General features: G+C 37.9%; 1 long non-coding RNA gene across 1 annotated transcript; it reads right to left on the reverse strand.

The window, feature by feature from the left end:
* Window positions 1-12,121: 12,121 nt before the first annotated feature.
* LOC148154295 (uncharacterized) lies at window positions 12,122-12,585 on the reverse strand. Its single transcript, XR_015766267.1, has 2 exons — window positions 12,552-12,585; window positions 12,122-12,521 (listed from the first exon to the last, which is right to left on the reverse strand). It is a non-coding gene; the product is annotated as an uncharacterized LOC148154295 (long non-coding RNA).
* Window positions 12,586-13,287: the final 702 nt, after the last annotated feature.

The raw sequence follows: 13,287 nt of genomic DNA on the forward strand, positions 1-13,287 counted from the left end.
TTTGGGGGGCGTTTGGTCGAAGGTAAACTTTACACTTTAAATGCACAACAATGCCAGTTTAGACTTTGAGCAACTTGGTAAAACTGTATTGTGTAACATTAAACCATGCTTGGCTGCAACAATATACATGGCAGCTCTTCTTCTATTCAGTGTTTGTTAGCTTCTGTTAGCTTCTTGGCGCAGCTCCGTTCTCCTGCTACTGGTAGATAAAATCACAATACCCTCACTATGTATCCCTCTGAAAAATGAACCCATTTAAATAAAGAAATCCCTCCATGGGTGATACCACGATAGAGAGCGTTCATTTTATAGCGTTAACACCGGAGCTGTAAGGTCCGGTATGAAACTGGGCGTGATGGAACAACACAGCACTTTTAAATTTCAGTAATCAGAATGCAGAAATTATTTCCGTTGTTTTAAAAGGTTTATGTCAGTCTGCCTTTTCCCCATCGATACGCTTCCCGACCGTCCTGCACCTTAGGGGGTTAAAAAAATAAAGAAAAGATGCGCACATTGCGCAAAACTCTGAAACAGGAGAAGCGGGACATAAAACTAGATGTGAATTATGGCATAAAAACAGAGAATCCGACGTTGAACAGTGAAAAAATCAACACCTGATGTGAAACATATGACGATTAGGCGGCGCAGCAGGTCATGAGAGAAGATTATTGATGGTGAGCGTCAATACATGATAAAATAAATCTAGCAACAGGAAAGAACTAAAGTGGACATAGCAATAAACCGAGAGAGGATAATTACTAATCAGAGAAAACTAAATGGAAATGAATGAATAACAAAATGCAAGAATAAACTAAGAAACTAAAGTAAATACAGAGGAATAAACTGGTATGGCAAGACCTTTAGAGCAATAATTAATATGCAGGATTGTATGGCAAGAATAAACAGACACTATTTCCAGATAAAAAGTAAAATAATATTGTTGAAATGTCATGGGTTTGTTGAGATCACATCTAGTACTGAGAATAAATATATCTTACGGTCCATAACAGTAAATAACTTATCACACATTCATGTTTTTAATTAGATTTGATTAAGAACCAGATTTGTTCTTTGTAATCTCTGTCCAGTAAAATTATTAATCTAAAATCAATAGAGAGGTCTATATAAAGATATAATCCATGTTTCTGTCTCATATTCGTATGGCATTAAAAGGACCTGGAACTTTTGTTTTTCCACTGAAAGCTCTGGTTTGTACAATAAATGCCATGTGGGTGAAGTTTTATGAATGATACTCTGATGTCCCATTCTCCTGAAGGCAGCACAGAGCTGCACCACCAGAAACTGACAAACACTGAAGAGAAGAAGAGTTATGATTAATGTAGTTACTGTTCTATCCATGTTTTAATGCTGCAGAGCTCAGTCAGTTTGCAAATAGTTCAAAATTTAAACTGGCATGGTGTTCATCTTTTATCTGATCATTTTGTGGAATATTTAACAACTAGAACATGGCACAAAATAAGAATATTTTTTCCACTCTGGCTGCTGTTAGGCCTACTGATTTTAACTTGAATGTTCATTGCATTTTTCGTAGACGCCTGTGAAAATAATTTCTATTCCCATGGCTTTTTTGTTCTCTGGGAAATTATTTTTGATGATAAATACAGAAACAAGCATAAAAATCAAAACATCTACAATAGTGATAGTAATGTTAATGATAAAATGATGGTCAGTGCAGGGTAGTCTGCGGGTTCTTTGGTGGGGGGTGGTGGGGGACTTGGATGAGGGCTGGGGGGGCGCTGGCCCAAAAAAGGTTGAAAAACACTGATATAGTAGGCTGCCTCAGTCATTGTTTCACTCACGGTGTTGCGATATTTTGCCCAACTGCTTTCTGGGTAACGCAGATCAACCGACACGCTGCCGCAGCAGTCTTGACCCCTCCCCAGCCCCCGCTTAACTGGGGTAACCCTTCGAAGGGAGGAATGGTTTCAAGTCGCTTAAATGTCTCGTCATAGACAGAGAAAGTGCGCCCTCGGCTGTTCAAAAAGGTATATGTAATGTTAAAGTTACTGTCCCTCAATGGAATATATAGTAATCAGTCCCAGTGACTGACTCACGGTTTAGCCAATGTGTTTCCTGGGTAAAAATGAAACAGAGTCAGACAGGATATTTCAACATGTTCTGTATCAGGATAAAAGGACATGATTTAAATGAACACCTGGTACATTTAAGAGATAAGCAAAGCGCCACAGAAAAAGGATAAAATGACAATTACATAAAAGACGTTAAAATGACAAAAAACTTGAGAATGATAGAAAATGTAAATACTGAAAATAAGATAACATAGAAATGACCACGCAGTCTGTCTGACAGTTAATGATTAATGTTGATGTCTATTAGATTTTATTAAGTTTTAAATAACTATTTTCATATTTAAAATATGTAAAAGGTAAAGATTTTACTTTTCTAATTAAATAACTAAAACATTTTTAGGTATAAAGTTTCAAACTAGAACACTAAAAGCATACCAACACTTATAGACACAATCATTCTTTACTGAGTAAAAAAAAAAACAGATAGTAATCATTTTGGTTGTTTCTCTGTTTAATGTCTAAAGCTTGTCTCTAACACTTATTACTCCAGAAAGTGTCATCTTGTGGACAAAGGGCATCATATACAATGAATATTTCTGAGTGTCAGTACAAAACCTCTTTCAAAATTTCAAACAAATCATGCCATTTCCTGTAAATGAGGAAGGAAGGGGCTGAGCACTCTGAGTGCCGTGTTACACAGGGAGCAGGAACTTAAGAGTAAAAATAAGCTCAGCCTTCATTTTCTCTCTGAAGGACAAGTGGACTAACGCAAGTTTGTGTCAGAGGTAAAGGTAAAATCACATTTTTATTACAACTTACCTGTTTAGTGAGTTTAGTGACTCACTAAACAGGTAAGTTTAGTGAGTTAGTGAGTGAATTCTGTGAAGAGCCAGAATTCGGTTCATTTATCTACTAGCAAATTTTTGTGGAGTGTAACTTTCTATTCCTCTGCATGCAGCATAGTTTGCAGTATTTGGTGTCAGTATCAATAAATGTGTTTACAATGATCATTTCTGGCTATGTGGAGAAACAAAGAAACTCAGTTATCTGTTAGACTAAACATTTCTGTGGTGGTTTCTGTTCTGACTTGTTCAAACTGTGAGCCATAGAATTTCTTCTTATTAGTTTGCAGTTACAACAGGAATAAACTTACTGTATCTCTTATGATTCTTGAGGTTTACACTCAGAGGATGTTTCGATGTTATGTACCTTCTGATACACGAAATCAGCTTAAAAGAGCTCAAAAAGCAACATCATGCCCTGACCTAATGAAATTTTAGAATGAATGACAAACAAGTCAGTGAAATTTATTCAGATGAGAAAGGATCACAAAGCCATTTGTTAAGCTTATATCACCATAAATGCACTGGGGTGTTGTGTCTCTTGTTAAGAAACGAAAGACCTGAAGATATCACAATGTGGTATTGGTAACAAGTGTTGCTAACAGCTAACAATGTCTGAGCTGCAGAGATGATTGTCACGAAGCATGCAAGGAGCAAACTAAAATGTAGACAAGACAGGAAGTCTCATAACAGCTGGTGCAACAGATTACAGAACAAGAATGTGGACAGCAAGTCATACAGTTTGAAACACAATTATCCCTGATACTGACCAAATGTATGTAAATTTCTAAATTAAAAGAAAGTTTCAAACAAAAATCTGTAAAATAAAATGTTCTCAATAAGTTTTATAACATTTAGCAAATAAAAACAATTTTGGTAATTCTGACTGACCTAAAATAAAGTTTGAACTGATTTAAATTAAATTAAATTAAATTAAAATGTGTTTTTTTTTTGCTGTATGAAAACCTCTGGTTTCAACTCTGTGTTCATTTTGTCATTATTAAAATGAATAATGACTAGTCTCTCTAGGATCCATCATAGAGTCTCTCCGTGAAATGGTGATATAAGCTTTATCAGCTGGAATGTCTGGGAACTGGGCCATGTTTTAAAACATGCAAAAGTATTTTCTCATTAATGTTTACAAACATCATATACTTTCAGGACACATATTAAACATTAAATATTGAGCAAAGTTGCTCAGATGCAGCTGGATTAATCCAATCTTTCAAGTACTGTTCTCATTTCATTACTACTCTGTGCAGTGGCACCAGAACAGGGGGGCCAGAGGCCATAGGGCCCCCCATTTTACGGCACTGCCCTGCCCATCAGCTCATCCCATCAGACATTTTCACAGACTGCACGCAACTCTGACAATCTGTGACTCACATCTCTCTGTGTTTATGTACAGACAGGCACAGACAAAACCCAGCACCCAAAAGTGTATACACATGCTCCAGCATGCTCCCAACCTGGGCTGGGTTGGGATCATGAACCGGTCTGACACCTGAAAAAAGAATGTGGCTCTGACACGGTCCGTTTCTGGAAAAAACTGCGTAAAAAACACATTTGCGTAAAATTCTGTATTTGTGCCACATCTGGCCCAAATGCAATATTTATAGAACTGTCGTATTTGAGTCTGTGGGTGTGGGCACACCAAAGCCTAAATGTTATTGGTCAGTTTTTTTTGTTGATTTGGTGGCGTGGTGCATTTTCTGTAAGCCAAAAATGAATGAGAGAGTTTGAATCCTCCTTTAGTTCTATGACATAGTGGGAAAAAAAATTCTTTAGTAAATTTCAAACATAGATGTAATGAGAGCCTACAGCACTCAAAAGCGTATACACACGATTTGAGTCAGGAATATCAGCCCAATTGAAAAAACAAATACTTTAGTAAATTTCAAATATACTTACATCTATGCAAGTACATTTTAAGTATACTAAGTATTAAGTTTACTACCTATAATTATATACGAAGTATACTAAAAGTATGATTGTACCAATTATGACATCATAACTTTAAACTCACTTAAATATAATTGTACCAAAATACACTTTTAAGAAATATATTAAATAAAGGTATACCTCAAGTGAACAAAATATATATTTGCTCAAGGAATGAAACAATATGTGTTTACAGATATTTTGTGTATATTTTAAAATATATGCTCAAAGTAGAATTTTTTAAAATTCACTTAACACTTAATTTAAATTATTAATTTCAGTATGTTTTAAATTACATTTCCGTGTATATTTTAGGCTAATAAAGTATGCTTTTTTAGGTGCCTTAATAATATTTTACTATTTTTGTTAAGAAGACAAAGAATAATAAAAAAAAATCCTTATAGCGTACCTTGATGTTACGGTACGTTACAGAGCCCTCCAGGGGACATGGGGAATTTTTTTCCCTCGCAATAATCTACTGATCAGTTCATGCGGCATAATTGATACTATAAGCCTTTTTTACGGTGGCCGCCGTACTTTCTGCTTTAATATAAGCTTATAAGGTTTTTCCATTGACTATTGAGTTATTATCGCGGCGTAATCAGTCATCTGATTGTGTCTCCATTGTGTTCGTGTCTGAATGGTTTAAGGGGCTGCTTTCTGTGCCGTTCCATCTTAGCCTTAACAGACATAAACATGCAGTAAATAAATCGATTTTCAATCAGTTTTTTGCACCAAAGCATTAATAATAATAATAAACACGTTTTATTATTATAAAACACAGCAAACTAATGGTGGTAGACGGCCGCACTGGATTAACTCGGGGAATCTCATCTGTCCGTGTATCAATCATCTCCAAACCTCTTCTTTGTTCTGTCACAATTATCGATTTATTTAATTTTTATTATCATGCTCCAAGCTTTGCGAGGACTGACCACCCAGCTCACCCGCTGCCTCACACACACAGAGCCAGCAGCCAGTAATTTTCCCATTCATACTTAATGACAGTCACTCCCACATAGACACGCCCACCACCAGGTGTCAAAGCCGCTGCTCCTGCCATATCAATGATTACTTATTTTATTCATATGGCTCTTACAGAGCTTAAGTGAAAACGTGTTTATTATTATTAACGCTTTGGTGCAAAAAAACCTGATTGAAAATCGACTTATTTACTGCATGTTTATGTCTGTTCAGGCTAAGAACGGCACTGAAAACAGGCATTTAAACCATTCAGACGAACAACAGAGACACAATCAGATGACTGATTACCCGGTTGTATTAAAGCAGGAAGTACGACGGCCACCATAAGAAAGGCTTACAGTATCAATTATGCCACATGAACTGATCAGTAGATTAATGCGAGGGAACGCAAAAGAAAAAATATTTCCCATGTCCCCTGGAGGGCTCCGTATGATGTAATGTTGTTTAACAAAGTAAATAATATGTTCATGCCTCAAAATATCAAACATTGACAGTTTAGTGACAGAAACAATATTTGACCTTACCACTGGCGCTTTAAAAAATCAAAAAACAAAACTGAAAGTGGGCAATACTGCCACCATTTGGTCTGGAGTAAGAACTGGAGCTATTGCCGTCAGCAGGGCCGAGCGCAAATCGTGACACAGCACCTACTAATGGCACTTCCGGTGGCAGGTGTCATTACGCGCCACAAGTGCCACTGTTTTCGGGACTAGCTGTCAGTGTTGTCACTGATTTCGGCACCTTCCAAGGGTTGCCGCTACCTCATACTGGCACCTTCCACGCCTCACGGACCGCTCTGGCCTATTTTCGCTGATGAGATTTAGGGCGGCCATTTTAGAGCGGTCGACCGCTCCACTCAGCGTTATACGTTGGACAGGCACAATGACGTATTTGCGCATTTAATCTTTCATAACACGCTGTTTTGTTACTGGAAACCTTATACAAACAGCTATATTTATAAAAAAATTCATTTTAAAGGTTTTTTTTATTTATTATACATAGTTAAGCATATTTAAATATGCTTTGTGGGAAAAACAATAGAATAGGAATAGAATATTCTTTGGTGACAGCTTCTGTGTCAGATTTAATATGAATGAATTTATAATTAATGAAAAAACAACAGTGGATCTGGCACAACGTATTGCATTTCCTCTTAAGCGTTGTGTTCCCTCAAAAAAGCAAATATGCCCTGGTCTATTTTTTATACAGTCTCAAATTTCAGTTTCCAATAAAGAGCCTCAGTGAAAACATGTTGACAGCTGCCATGTTGACCTTACTTGTGCCACCTTACCACTGGGTAAGGTGGCACAAGTAAGGTGGCCATGGGTGCCACAGGCTGCTAACCTCATTCTCTGTTTCAGATAGAATGTAGCTTATGAATAACTTTAGTTCAAACAAATAGAAATAAAATATATCTTAATTACAACATAATTCTCATACATATTTAAATATACAGCCGGTGTTCAGACTTAAACAGAGAAAGACAACTCCTGCACTGAATCCATGTCAGATGGGACCTCTTCTGCAACAGCTGATAATAGCTACCACTAGGTACCTACCACTACAACTGACACTCGGTCGCCATGGTATGTCAGTGCTCACAAGCTCCTGTCAGTTCCGGATTATAATTATTTTCATACAGGGACCTTAATATAATGCTATTGATTATTAAACCGGGTAAGTTCACTAATATTGACTTATTAGTTAATATTTGTGACAGTGGCAACATGAGATATTGACAATTCCAGAGTGACATTATGTTCAGCATGGTTCCATGACGGTGCACAGGATGTCACAAGTTATAGTGGCTGCCTGGTCTATTATCTAATAGACCAGGCAGCCACTATAACTTTCATTGTTTTTTGTTAAGATAATGCAATTTTAAAAAAAAACATGTTATCATAATTTTCCAAAAATGCCTGTTAACCAGTTTTAAAGAGTTATTACTTATTATTTAATAAATTGAATCTCTGCTATTTTTCATTATTTGTCAAGTTCATTACAGATTGGTGTGGCATACATGAAGGTTGCTTCTCTGTGTTTGTTTCTGGTTCTGTTCATTGTCTTCAAAGTTTTCTTATTCAAAGATGAGAGAATGACTAAAATCTGAGCTACAAAATGCATTTAAATAGCATTTTCAAGGCAGCAGGAGGACTTTCACTTTCAAGTTAAACCATCTTGGCCAAAGCCCTATCTGGCAACCCAAGGGGGTTCAACAGGCTCCAATGTAAAAGTGACAGTGGTACATTCAATTACTTTGGCCATCTTCCTTCAATTAAATTAAGTCAAAAATATTCAAGGATAATTAACCAATACAATTACCATTGAAATAGAAATGTATAAACAGGCAATATAAGTAACATGTTTTCCAAAAACTGTCATTGCCATCCCCCAAAACATCGGCACCAGTTGTGACAGCTCTGAAACATCCTGGACACCCAACAGCAGCTCTAGTGGAAGCCAGACTCAGCTGTTACAAAGGTGCTGAAACCAATGGCATCCCTGATACCTGTTGTGTATTTGATTAATTCAAAGACGAAAGGAGTCGGCTGGATTATTCAGATGAACTTTAGTGAATAAATAGGATGAAGGGATCATACATAATGATATACGAAAAAGTGTAGGAATTCAGCTGACATAAGTCTTTCTGCGAAAAAAAAACCTCTTAAATTCTGTCTTCTTCGTCTGTCTTCAAGTTCATCTTCGACTAGTAATAAAGCATCATGGGATATGTAGTCCATTTTCCGAAGCCAGTGGCAACACTTACGGCTAGCCCCGAAAACAGTGGCACTAATGGCAGGTGTCAGAGGAAGTGCCAGTACGAGGTGCCGAGGTCAGTCAAAGTCAGTGACAACACTGGCAGCTAGTCCCGAAAACAGTGGCACTTGTGGCAGGTGTTAGCGGAAGTGCCAGTATGAAGTGCCGAGGTCAGCCGAAGTCAGTGGCAGCACTGGCAGGTGTCAGCGGAAGTGCCAGTAAGAGGTGCCGAGGTTAGCCGAAGTCAGCCGAAGTCAGTGGCAGCACTGGCAGCTAGACCCGAAAGCAGTGGCACTTGTGGCAGGTGTCACACCTGCCACCGGAAGTGCCAGTAGTAGGTGCGGTGTCACGATTTGCGCCTGCTGTCACTCATTGCCGTTCACTAAGATCTTACATCATATCTGAAAATGGATTCTGTAAAGACAGATTACGTGTTTTAGTTAAAAACTGAAAACAACAGATCATATTCGGAGAGATGTAAAACTGAAGATACCTGCTAAATTTAGTGTTAAGGTCAAGTATTATTTTTGTTGTAGAATCTCTGTCAATGTTTGATATATTGAGGCATGAACACTATTTTTAGTTCCACTAGAAAACAAGTTCCACTATTAGGATAATTATTTTTAATTCTTTGCCATTTTAACAAAAATAGTAAAAGATTATTAAGGCACCTAAAAATGCATTTAAAACATACTGAAATTAATAATTTAAAGTAAGTGTTAAGTGAATTTTAAAAAAATTCTATTTTGAACATATATTTTGTAATATATGCTCAAAGTTATCTTTTAAATATCTTTAAAGCATATATTTTAAATATATTTACAACATCTTTAAAATACACACTTAGACAAGTGTATATTTATACTTGGGCAAATACATATTTTGTTCACTTATACTTTTATTTAATATATTTCTTAAAAGTGTATTTTGGTACAATTATATTTAAGTATGTTTAAAGTTATAATGCCAAAATTGGTACAATCATACTTTTAGTATACTTCGTATATATTTATAGGTAGTAAACTTAATACTTAGTATACTTAAAATGTACTTAGACAAATGTAAGTATGCTTGAAATATACTGAAGTAAATTGTTTCACTAGGGTCATCTCGTGGTTAAGATATACTCATCAAGCATGTATATAATACATAAAAAGCAATATACTTAAAGTATACCTTCAGTTGTTTCAAAAAAGTATGTGATAGTATACTCAGTACACTTTAAATTGTGATTTTCTGCAATTAATTACTATTAAAATACAGTAAGTACAAAATTAGTTGTTCCAAAATAACACACTTCAACTATACTGATGGTTAGTCTGGCTTCAAGTATGTTAAAATTTAACATAGTATATTTATTTTTCATCAGGGTGAGTGGTTGTTTAGTTCCCACTGAGCTTTTTACTGTGTGCACAGTTCTGGGTTTCTGTGGCTTGCCGAACTGAAGAGCTGACAGGTCCCCGGTGTGCTGGCTATGACATCTACCGCGCTAAAGGATGGTTAAACAGTTAAATGTAGTTGAAATGTTTGCCAAAAGAGTAGAAATTAACCAAACATTGCTTTACCTCCTTCTCTGGAAGTCTGACTCACCACCTGAACCTGGGGATCTCCATCCGTGGATCACACGGGAAGGCTTTGCTTTCCTGTCCAGGGTTTCCCCCCAGAAAACTTGCTAAGCCCGGTGGTGGGGGCGTCGAGGCGGTCCACCGGTGGTCTACCGTGTTTTTGATGTTAAGTTGACAGAAAATATTAAAGTATTACTGTGTAATTATATGTTACAGGAAAACATCTCCAGTGAAATGCTATTTAAACCTGCAACTAGTCTAAAAACGACAAATTTGCACTTCTGTTTAATCCAAATTAAGTCAACAGCTCCATCGGGCCCCCAAGAGCTTCAGGGGCCCCATAAATGCTAATATTTTAAAACAGACCACAGATACATAAATGTAACACTTGTTTATTCAGATTATCAATGCTGTTAAACTTGATTCAATTTCAGCATACATAAATTAAAATATTTTAAATTGTTTAACATTTAAATGCAAGATTTTAAGGAACTGGCAAGTTTACTTTGTAAAACTTCAAAGAACAATATTCATAGTTAGAATGTTTTGTTACTATAGCAACAATCTAATGCTGTGAGTTTAATCTTTGAATTTACAAATACAAATTAGTAAACTGCGATTATAACTTATTGCTTTTTAGGCTGGCCAGTTACACTACTCCCTTCTCCCATATTTCACTAAATCTAACACAGAAGCTGTTAGAGGTGCTGATGATTTTAGCAGCTAGAGGGGCCCCTAAGTCAAAGTCTGCGCAGGGCCTCATGCAACCTTGGACCGGCCCTGCACAATAAGTAAATCCGCTGCACTGCGCAGAGATGCGCAACAAATGGGAGATTTGGCTTTAGTAGTTGTTCCATTTCGTGTCTGTTGAGTTTTAATTGTCACAGAAACTATTCTGGTTGGTCGAGTTTATGGGACTCGACCGTGCCTGACTGTCACGAGTTTCTCAGATCTCCGTGCGGCCGCGCGCATTAATAAGTATAAAACGAATTTGATATGGTTTAATGCATCGTCTAACTAAATACTAAAAATAATAATAAAGTAATAGTGTGATGCGTGACTCGGAGGAGAGCGTTAAAGCTCCTCACCAGGCTGAAGGGACCACAGACATAAACTTTACAGGATAGACAGACACAGAGCCACACGCTGGGCAGCGTGTTGAGATGTAAACACTGCATACAATTGTGTAAATCATTCTCACCACTCAACAACGCGCCTCTGAATTCGCTACAAGTTATTCCTGTGGTCATAGAGCTGCGCAACCAGAGCTAACGCGGCGGGTTTTAAACTCTTACCTAGAGTTTCTCCAAAGGATCATAATTCCTCACTGTAAGTTGATGTAAATATCCATACAGGTTAGCCTGTGTCCAGTTGAAAGGAGGTGCGCACGATCCTGCTGAGGTAAAGCAGCGGCAGCGCGCGAGGCAAAGCGCAGAGGCACCAGCTGTGTGATTGGTCTGCGTGCTGTCGGCTTTAAATGCATAAATTATAGATATTGTAAACCTATCCTTTAGGAATAAATCTGCTCTGCTGGTTAAATGCTAAGAGCAACAGAGACGCTTGCAGCCTGGCAGTAAAAAAAAACAAACAAAAAAAAAAGATTTTTTTTCTTCTATTTTCCTCGAAACGTAAACAAGCAACGCTTAGCCTGGCGGCGAGGCCAGTAAAGCATGGCGGGCCGCCAGGCTTATATTACACTGGGGGAAACCCTGCTGTCCTTATTATGTATCATCATCAGTTATATTTAAAAAAGCAGCAGAACATTTCCACTGTTGTTGTGTGCTATATGCAAGGGCGTAGGTTCGGTCTAAGTTTTGGTGGGGACCTTGAATCCCCCCTGGCAGCACAGTGAAATGCCCAAGAGCACCGAACATTTTTGAGAAGGGGGGGGAAACCACATTGGCTTAATAACCCCCTCCCCCCAACCATAACCATATCATACATCTTGTGTATACAACCAGATACAGTCATACTCAGCAGATCAGTTCAAGAACACTTTACTTTTTCCTTTACAAAATTCAGCAAACGTTACAAGTAAGATCAAAAGAAATATCCTCTGGATACAGCAAACACAATTGCAGATAAGAAGAAATCAATAATAAAATAAAAAAGAAAAAATATTACATAATTAACAGACCTATTCTACCTCACATTCAGTGCTGACCTTACTAAACACCGGACTTTACAACAAATGCGTTGCGTGATAGATATCTAACTTATGGGTCCACTCACTGTACTTACAGCCGACGTAGCGAAATAACTTCTAATGTCTGTCCTTTTCTTTTTTGGTGGCGACATGGTCTCGGAGACTCAGAAGGAGACGCGTGTGCCCAGCTAGCCGCCGCCTTTTGCAGCTAATCAAAGAACGTCCGACGATTCAACTGACTCCCCCCCCCTCCCCCCGACAGCACCTGACTCCCCCTCCCCCCACCCCCCGACAGCACCTGACTCCCCCTCCCCCCACCCCCCGACAGCAACTGACTCCCCCTCCCCCCTCCCCCCGACAGCACCGTTCCGACACGGTCTCGGAGGCTCATAATAAATGTCAAACTAAGAAGCTTCCGTTCCGCGCACCGCCTTTTGCAGCTAATCAAAGATCGTAGATCCACGTTCTTTGAGCCAATATGGCAAAAATTGGTCGGGACTTTTTCATATCCCGTGAATATTGGTCGGGACATGTCCCTACCGTCCCTACCCAAACCTACGCCCATGGCTATATGCCTTACACATGTGGAGGTGTGGTTGTGTTCTTGCAAGTCAGGTGCAGTGATAATGCTCTGGGTACCTTCTGATAATATCCTGCAAGCAGCCCTACATTTGTAGACACAGCACATATTTATTGTTTTGGACCAAGTTTGGACCACATTGATCTTCAATTATTAAACATACGATGTAATGATAACAAAACTTTCTTACGGACATGTGGCTTTAATACCATCAATCACTGTATTTAGCTTTTCTTAGGTCGGCTCTAGGCTTTATCCAACTTTTACATTTATCCAGACTACCGTTTTGAAAATGGAATAAAGTCTATAAATATGTATAAATGTTTAAATAAAGCATTTCTTGTCCATGTTCCCCACTGACAACTTGTAACCATTTTTCCAATTATTTTCCACCAAATCTCTTTGATCACTGCTCTTTTAA

This window comes from Poecilia mexicana, unplaced genomic scaffold (genome assembly GCF_051168715.1).
Source record: "Poecilia mexicana isolate PSO_F unplaced genomic scaffold, ASM5116871v1 scaffold_18, whole genome shotgun sequence".
NCBI lineage: Eukaryota > Metazoa > Chordata > Actinopteri > Cyprinodontiformes > Poeciliidae > Poecilia > Poecilia mexicana.